At 43.5% G+C, this 9473-nt stretch overlaps 1 non-coding gene across 1 annotated transcript; it reads right to left on the bottom strand.

The window, feature by feature from the left end:
• Window positions 1-9142: 9142 nt before the first annotated feature.
• Window positions 9143-9224, bottom strand: TRNAL-AAG. Its single transcript has one exon. It is a non-coding gene; the product is annotated as a tRNA-Leu (tRNA).
• Between the last annotated feature and the right edge of the window lie 249 nt (window positions 9225-9473).

The raw sequence follows: 9473 nt of genomic DNA, 5'->3' as shown, positions 1-9473 counted from the left end.
AATGTCTCCTCAATCACAGGCAAAGGCATCAAAGGAGCTCTCACCTTGTTTCCAGCCTTGCCTACCTTTTGGCACTGCTAACAGGTCCTGCAGTACCCTGTTACATCTCTGGAAATCCCAAGCCAATAGAAGTTTTGCATAATACATCTCTTTGTATGTTTTATGCCCATATGACCTGCAAAGGGAATATAATGGGCTATGGCTAGAAGTGCCAGATGGTAGGCTCTAGGCACTAACAACTGCTGTATTATCTCACATTCTAGCCCTCCCTCAGGGGTCCACTTTCTATATAGTAATCCTTTGTCCCAGTGTACAGATTCCCCCTTCCCTTGAGAATCAGGTGACTCACTAGCTACCTCCCTCAGGCCTTGTAATGTAGGGTCTGAGAGCTGAGCCTGTCTCAACTCTCTCTCTGTAAACCTTCACAGGTCCCCTTCCACAGGAAGTCTGAAATCCTTTGGCAGCAGTGCCTCACTGTCAGTCTGGGTACTACTACCCACCTCTACCTTTGCGGTCACTCTGTCCAAGGGTTCATCAGTACCCACAAGCAGCTGTGGCTCTCCTTCAGTCTCATTGCTACAGGGTAACTCCCTCCCTGAAGTAACCACCTCACCAGCCTGGCTGCAAGTGTGCGATCTGTCAGGGTCTTCCCCAGGCTACCAGACCCACATGCATGTCTCCAAGCCTGGCTGTGTGTAACTGCATGAAGACATGGTACTGCATTATCAAAATCATTCCCTATCAGGACATCTGCAGGTATATCCTCAAACACACCTACTTGCTGGCTTCTTTTTCCACTCTCACAGTCATGGTGAACCCTAGCCAAAGGTATTTGGAATGGAGTCCCTCCTAAAGCTGTGACTGGAGTAGACTGCCCAGGCAAGTAGTGTTCATCTGTAACCATTGCAGGCTTCACAATGGTTATGTCAGAGGCTGTACCTCTCTTAGTAATGGTCTCTTTGCCATTCACTAAGATAGGATATATAACCTCTTGTGGTAGTTTGGTGCTATTGTTGGCTCAAGACAACCTACTGTTGGTATTTTGTCATTCCCACTTGCTGGCTCTCCCACCTTTTGTTCCCCACCTTGCCTCTGTGGATATATATATGCTACATGGCCTCACTGGTTGCATTTAAAACATTTAACCCTAGGTCCTGAATGTGTACCTGGACTAGTGGCTTCCTCTGCTACTGGCATATCCTGTTGGGGCAGTCTGGGCTGCCCACCATGGGTTGCTTTAGACCCATGAGCAGCGCTGGGTGTCCCTTTCTTGTGCAGTGATGCCCTGCTTGCTAGGTATAGGTCTCCCTTCTTCCCCAACTCATCTACAGTAAGGCATTGTTTATCAGCTAACCAGATCCTCATGTCCTCAGGCAAAGTGCTAAATGCTTGTTCCCTCACCAAAAGGTGTGCCATCCCTTCAAAAGTGGTGACCTGACAGCCATTCATCCATCTATGAAAATAAGTGCTTAGTTCAGCAACATATTCACACACACTTTCATCTGCCTTGTGTCTTTGCTCACAAAACGTTTTCCTATAAGCTTCAGCTGTTAGCTTAAAAAATTCTAGCAAACAATTCTTTACAACATTATAGTTTAGACAGTCATTATCAGATAGTTTTGGACAGAACAGTTACAGCTTTACCCATGGAGTAAGGGGGTCAGGAACCATACCCAGAGCCCTTGGTCAACATTATACTGTTTATATACCCTTTTAAACATATGAATGAAACTATCAAAATTATCCCCTGCTGTAAATTGTGGAAGAAATTTACTGACCTTTGTTGCTACTGGGGTTTGGTTACTCCCTTCCCCATTACCTCCATGACTCTGGCAAAGAGTCAGCATCTCAGTTTCATGTTGCCTGTGCCTCTCATTCTCCTCAGCTTACAGATGTTTCAGTCTCTCTGCTGCTTCCATTTCCAAACGCTTGGTCTCCAACTCAAGTCTCTTTAGCTCCAGATGGATTTTAAGTCCTCTGTGGAAAGGCTGAGCTGTCCATTTTCTGAGAGCTGTACATCCCCACGGCCAGTCTGATCGTCCTCCTGGTTGCTATTCTCTAATGCAGTTGTGACTAAAGCTGTGATCAGATCTGCTTTAATCAGGCTTCCATGCACCAGTCCTTTAGCCTGGCACATCTCAGCCAACTGGCTCCTTGTCAGCTTGCCATACTCCTCTACTGACATGCTTGCCTGCTCTCCCTGACTAACTAAGCTAACAAAAGAAATAAAACAATTGTCATATGAACTCTGAATGTTCACTGTGTGGCTGATGTAAAGTGCAAACATACCTTCAATGATTACTGTAAACAAGCTACAGAAATTCCACTTATTTTCTTAGAGTTTGCAAGTTAACTCTGTATATTCCAGCCTTTACTATCACCACATACATTTGCATAGGCATGTAGTTTATACACATTTCTGCTCTTTTCCAGCAGGCTGCACTGTGGTTACAATCTTGAAGCTCAATGCAGAACAGAGTTTTCTTATATTTCTAAGGCAATGATACAAATCATATTACTGTTCACAAATGATATAGAACTATTTGCAAAATGTTATCTAGCTGGGCTGGCAGCCTTCACACAAAGGTATACTGAGCATGCCTATGTCTGCCTTCACCCACAGCAACTGGTGGTTCCCCCTCTGGCTGCTTATCTGCCTGTGGCTGTGGTGACCTTGGCATTGGTGGTGGGATGTGTGCCTCTTCACTTTGCTGATCTTGCTGCAGTTGTTTCCTCAGGATTATGTTGTGTGGCATAGCACATACTGTTACAATTTCTGTACATGTCTGTGGATTGTACTGTAGGGCTCCTCCAGATGTTTCTAGGCTCTGGAACCATTACTTCAGCAGGTGAAACAAACACTCTGTGACATTTCTAATTTGAGTATGTGTATCATTATGGTGTTCTTCTGTGTGTGTGTGTGTGTGTGTGTGTGTGTGTGTGTGTGTGTGTGTGTGTGTGTGTGTGCGTGCATTTCTGATGGGTGTCATCAGCCACAATTCCAGTGCATAGCCTGCATCCCCCAGTAGATGACCATGTGGGATACCCTCCCCCCCAGCAAACATTTGCTACAGTTAGGAGGTGTGTTAGATAATGCGAGTCATGGTAACTCCCAGGGTTGCCAGCACACACGTTCAAGATGATTGCCTTGGCATTACACATGGCTTAGCAACTGATAGAATGGTAGCCCTTTTGGTGAATGTAGAGCCTACCCTGTTCCACAGGTGGTGCCTTCATTTTTACATGAGTGCAATTTATGGCACCCAGTACTGAAGGATAATGTGCTATCTGCTACAACTGTCACATTTTCTGGCCCTCACCTCAGAACTACAGGGGAAAATATATGTGCTCATTGGAATCTTATATAGCATCCAGAAATTGGTGGAGGATCCTGGATGGTGGTGCCTGTGACACCCCCACCATGTCTCCTGTTGGTCTCAGAAAGGTACCTATAGCTAATATTCTAAGGGATACACATGCTTAGTCTCCACTGGGATGGGTTCCCACAGTTGGCTCTGAGTTGAATGTGCCAGATATTGCAGAGTTCCTGTTCTATGTCCCTGTCCACCCTGTAATGCTCTACAATTTCCATGTCATGTAGGTTGTGATAAGTTAAACTTGGCCTGACAACATTTCTCCTTCTTGGCCTAGGCTTATTGGCAGCAGCAATAGCAGTGGCTTCAGCCTCTTGCACATACAAATGGATTATCCCTGGCTGTGTTCTACATGAATTACAAAGTGAACTGGCACCACACCTGAGTGCCCTGTTCAATCACAGCCTCATTTCAGGCTTTGTTCCTACCGAATGGCGTACTGCTATGGCCATCCCAGTAAAGTAATTTCATTTCAGATATTTTTCTAAAGTTTATTAAACCACCAAGAAGGAAAAATCGTCCAAAAAAACGACTCAGCCAGTATATCCAAACAATTTATTTTATAGTACCAGCAATTGATGTTCTCCAGCGCCTCGGCATAAGCCTTTTAACAGAGTATTTTTCTAAAGTTTGCTGGATTGAGGTTAACCCTCCAGTTTCCTCAGTTTCCTTAAGTATATACATTGAAACAGTTACAGTAGTGCATGTACATTCTGTTCTCTTCCAGTAGGGCACACTGTAGTTACATTTCAAACAAAGTACTCTACAAATACCTTTTCAACACACGTCTGTACAAGCAGTTTGATATACACATGACATACAGTTCTAATACATTTGAACACAAGCATTTTGTGTAAATCATTTCGATATTCACCAATGACATATAATTATTTACAAAATTCTAGTTAGATGTGCTGGCAGCATCTTCAGAGACTCAAGTGCCCCTTGAGAAGTGTTGCTTGAGAGGAATGAGTCTATCTGGGAAAACCTTACCCCATTGCCTGTCTTGAGAGCCCATCTGTGTTGGCATTGCTAACCCCACTATGGTGTTGCACTGTGGTATCATATGTCTGTAACCCTAGGCGCCACCTTAGTAACTCGGCATTTTGCTGGCTGGCTCGATGTAGCCATGTTAAGGGATTGTGGTCTGTAACTACAGTGAATTTCTTTCCATACAGATAAGGCTGAAGTTTCTGCAGAGCCTATACTATGGCTAGACATTCCTTTTCTACAGCTGTGTAGCATTCCTCCCTGGGTTGGAGCCTTTGGCTTGGATAAACCACTGGGTGCTCTTCTCCCTCTGAGGACATCTGGCTGAGTACAGCCCCCATCACATGGTTTGAAGCATCCACCTGCCCCACAAATTATTTGCTGTAATCTGGACTGGCTAACACAGGGGGTCCTTCCAAAGCTAATTTAAGCTTCTGGAATGCCTGCCCACATGCTGGGATCCACACTACCTTATCTGGCCTGTTTTTTATTGTCAGGTCTATGAGGGGAGCAGCTATAATACTGTAATTGGGGATAAACTTTCTGTAGTACCTTGGTATCCCTAAGAATGCTCTCACCTGCTTTTTGGTAACATGGGCAGGCCATGCCTGAATGGCTTCCACTTTGGCAGGTTGTGGTCTGATCTCACCACTTCCCACTCTGTGTCCCAGGTAGGAGACCTCTGCCATTTTCACCTGACACTTACTGGACTTAATGGTCAACCCTGTCCTCTATAGTCTGACCAGCACTTCCCTGACATGCTGAAAGTGCTCTAGTCAGGAATAGCTGTAGATAACAATATTATCCAGGTAACCAAGGGCAAAATCTCCTGCTCTTGCTAGGATATGATCTACTACCCTCTGGAAAGTTGCTGGAGCCTTTTTTCATCTCAAAGGGCATCTTCGTGAATTCATACAAGCCGAAAGGAGTCACAAGGCCTGACTGTTCTCTAGTGTTGGGAGTCAAGGGCACCTGCCAGTAGCCCTTCGTAAGATCAATAGTGGTTAGATACTTAGCCCCACCCAGTTGCTCTAGCGCTTCATCTGTCCTAGGCATGGGGTAAGCATATGACTCTGTGTGACTGTTTAATTTCTTGTAGTCCACATAGAACCTGGTGCTGCCATCTTTCTGTAATACCAGCACCACTGGGGTGGTCCAGGGACTGATGGACTCCTGGATTATCCCAGTTCCAACATTTCCGGTATCTCCTCCCTCAGAGTCTGTTTGACTCTATCAGGCACCCTATAAGGCACCTGTTTAATAGGCCTTTGGGGTCCTGTATCCATATGGTACTGTGCCAGGTGGGTACACCTTGGTTTCCCAGTGAAAATGCCCCACAAACTCCTGTAACACTGCTCACATTTCTTAAATTTGGGTAGGGGATAGCTGCTGGGATATTGCTACCCATTCTGCTGAGGTGCCAGTCCGAGTCTCATTGAGGAGATCAGTCACCAGATCCCCCTCAGACTCCTCTTGCCATCCAGTATAAATAATCAATACAAGGGTCTCCCTATCATGGTAAGTTTTCATCATGTCAACATGGTACAGTTTGCGCCCCTGCCTCCTCCCTAGCAGTTCTACCATGTAGTTAACATCACTGACCTTCCTTACCACTTTGAAGGGGCCCTCCCAAGCTGCCTGCAGCTTGTTGTGTCTGACAGGAATGAGAACCATAACCTGCTGCCTCACAGCATATTCTCTAGTTTGAGCATTCCTGTCATACCAGACCTTTTTCTGCTATTGGGCTTCTGCCAGGTTCTCCTAGGCCAAGCCCATGAGTTCCCTAAGCCTTGTCCTGAGGTTTAGGACATATTCCACAACAGACTCCTTTCAGGATTCACACTCACCCTCCCACTCATCGCCAGTCAAATCTAGAGATCCCCTCACCCTATGCAACTCCAAAGGGTGAAAAACCTGTGGATTCTGGGGCACCTGTCTGTAAGCAAACAACAGATGCACCACATATTTGTCCCACTCCCTCTTAAATTGGTCTGCAAATGCCTGTAGCATGGTCTTTAGTGTAGAGATTAAACTCTCCACCAGATCATTAGTCTAGGGATGGTATGGTGTCGTCTTTAGGTGCTTCAACCCACAGCGCTTCCACAGTCAAGCCAGCAGGTCTGACATGAAATTGGAACCTCTGTCAGTCAGTATTTCTTTTGGGTAACCTACCCTGCTGAAAATCTCTTAACAAAGCATTTGCCACCTTTTCTGCCTCGATGGAGGACAGAGGCACCACCTCAGGGTATGTGGTAGCATAGTCTGCTACCACTAGGATATGCTTCTTCCCTGTGGAACTTGGGCTACTCAGAGGCTCCACAATATTCATAGCTACTGTAGGTCAATATGTATGTAGGCCTTTAAGAAGTTTTTCATGGGCTTGCACAAGTGTATAAATACTGAGTACGTGTGAGCCTGAATGCCATTTTGTAGTAAGCTGTTGAGATTTATGCATGCATATCTGTGTAGTCTGTCAGTTAATCAGTTCATTTATATTTTGTACCGCTGCTATCCATCCTGATGTCTTTCTGTGTAATAAAGCATATAAACAAACTACCCCACCTGTTTGTCTTCAGTATTAAACCAAGACAAGCGACATGGTGTCAGAATGGGATCCCGAAATCCAAATTCAGGACCAGCACTCAGTTAATGGTGAAGGAATATAGAAGAATGGATCATCTGTGCTGCATGTATAACTCGCAAAACAAGTCAGAAATGAATTTCAGGTATCAGAACTTGCTTAAATGATTTCTTACTTGAAGAATATAAAACGAAGCACTCGGAATGCTCAAAATGAATTTCTAGTTAAACGAAATGTCAGAAATCTGCGACATATTGATAAAAAAATATTCAAAATAGTTACAAAAATGTTTGAAATAAAGTCTGAATTGCATAAAATGTATAAAATAAGGAAAACTACCACTTTTTTTTGCTATAAGCTACTTTTTTGCATTAATTAAAGCTATTTGAGATATCTGAAATATAGAAAGTGTTCGCAAGTTTCTGCAGTATTACAGTAAAGTTATTGTGCAAAATACAGCCATTTCAAAGCATATTTCACAAAGAACAGTATTTCAAAGAGCTTATTGTGCATTTGAATGTTATTACAAGTACCTGGTGTGTATGCATGTTTGTACATAGTTACAGGGGCCATATTTACAATGTGTTTGGGCATACTTTGTTGGCATGACTAAAGGCTTTTGTAGACCAGCTCCACTTGTATTTGATAATAATATTGCAGAGAATTGGAGAGTGTTTGAGCAAGAGTACGGTATTTTCATACAAGCTGCATTTTATGACAAAGATGCACATACAAAGGCATTTATTCTGCTTAATTTAGCTGGTTCAGAAATATGCACTTGCTGTATTTGCAGGAGAGGGGCAACTGTCATATAGTGGTACCGTCTGAGTCAGGGGACCACATGGTTAAAAGAAACAGGCCAACGCACATGGAAGCAACTGTGAACCCTGTGACATTCACTGGTAAATCCCATAGCTTTCTAGCAAATTCCAGAGCATGCACAGTCTCAGTGAAGCACAAGGGTGAATCAGCAAACTCAAAGCATGTACCCCTCACGTAGCCTCATAGCCAATTGTCGTAATTGTGGTGGCAATCATGTGTCTAAAAGAAAAAAGTGCTTAGCTTTTGGTCAGCAATGCCACAGATGTAAAAAGTGGAATCATTTCCAAAGATTTTGTAAATCAAAAGAGGCTCATTCTTTTATTAAAAGAGAACATTCAAAGAGACAAGTTGATCAAGTAGAAAGCTGTAAGTCTACTTTTTATGTTGGTGGTGTGTCTGTGCATAATGAAAGGGTCAATGTAATAGATTCATGGGCAGAGTGAAGTGTTTTGTACTGTTCAGATAAATGAGAGACCCACAGAGCTCAAAGCTGACAGAAGTTCAAAGTGCAATGTTATGTCAGCAGAAACATTTGCTAGAGTATGTGCCGGTGAGAAACTTGGTTTGGCAAAGTGTGAGAAGCTTGTTGCTTATGGTGTTGAAGAAATTCAGACTGAAGGTTCAGTAGTGCTTTCATGTTACTCAGCTGGGAACAGCTATGACTTGCAATTTTACATAGTCAAAAGGCATTTACAGTCATTATTAGGCCTCAGAGACCATTTGAACCTGGTACTACTTTCATTTAATAAGGAAGTACACCATGTAAGGTTAAAAGACCACTGTTTTCACCCAGTCTCTTTTTTCTACCTATGCTGATTTTTTCAAAGACAAACTAAGCAAACTCCTAGTTGTGTATTCCATGAAGTTAGACCATGAAGTCAGTCCAGTTGTCAGACCAGCTCGGAAAGTTCCATTAGCTATGCAGAACATAGTCAAAGCTGAGCTAGATAAAATGATGCAGCAAGGTGTAATTTGTCCAGCTGAAGAACCTACTGAATGGGTATTTTCCATGGTCGTAGCTCATAAGAAAAGCTCAGATGATGTCAGACTATGTATTGATCCACAAAATTTGAACAAAGCACTGAAGACCTCATCATCCAATGCGTACAGTCGAAGAAGTCACTGCTCTCATGCCAAATGCCACTGTTTTTTTCTGTTTTGGATGCAAAGAGTTCATTTTGGCAAATTCTGCTTGACTGCAAATCCTCATTTCTAACCACTTTCATAGGTTCATAGATTAGTACTAGGCTAACTGCCCTTGTGGGCCATTTTAAGCCTAGCCAGTTATCCCTTGTGAGACTCAAACCTTGCACCTTGTGTTTGTAAGGCAAACACCATAACTATTAGGCCATCCTCCCATTCTGCACTCATAGCTTGGCAGTGGTGGGATTCGAACCCACACCTCCGTGGAGACTGGAGCCTTAATCTAGCACCTTAGACCACTCGGCCACACTACCTTTTACTCCTTTTGGCAGTTACAGATTTTTGAGAATGCCATTTGGGATAAATTCTGCCAATGAAGTATTCCAGCATGCAATGGTGCAAATTTTTCTGGGTATCCATGTGTTATTATAGTAGATGATGTTCTAGTAGCAGGTAATGGTGAAGCTGAGCATGAAAAAAATCTCAAGAAAGTTTTGGAAAGAGCACATGAAGTGAATCTTAAGCTGAATCCTCAGAAGTGCAAGTTCAGGCTACGGGAAGTT

Source organism: Protopterus annectens, chromosome 7.part0 (assembly GCF_019279795.1).
Source record: "Protopterus annectens isolate FY-2018-M chromosome 7.part0, PAN1.0, whole genome shotgun sequence".
NCBI lineage: Eukaryota > Metazoa > Chordata > Ceratodontiformes > Protopteridae > Protopterus > Protopterus annectens.
Note: the sequence above shows the minus strand (reverse complement) of the source record. Positions and strands in the feature narration are given on the sequence as shown.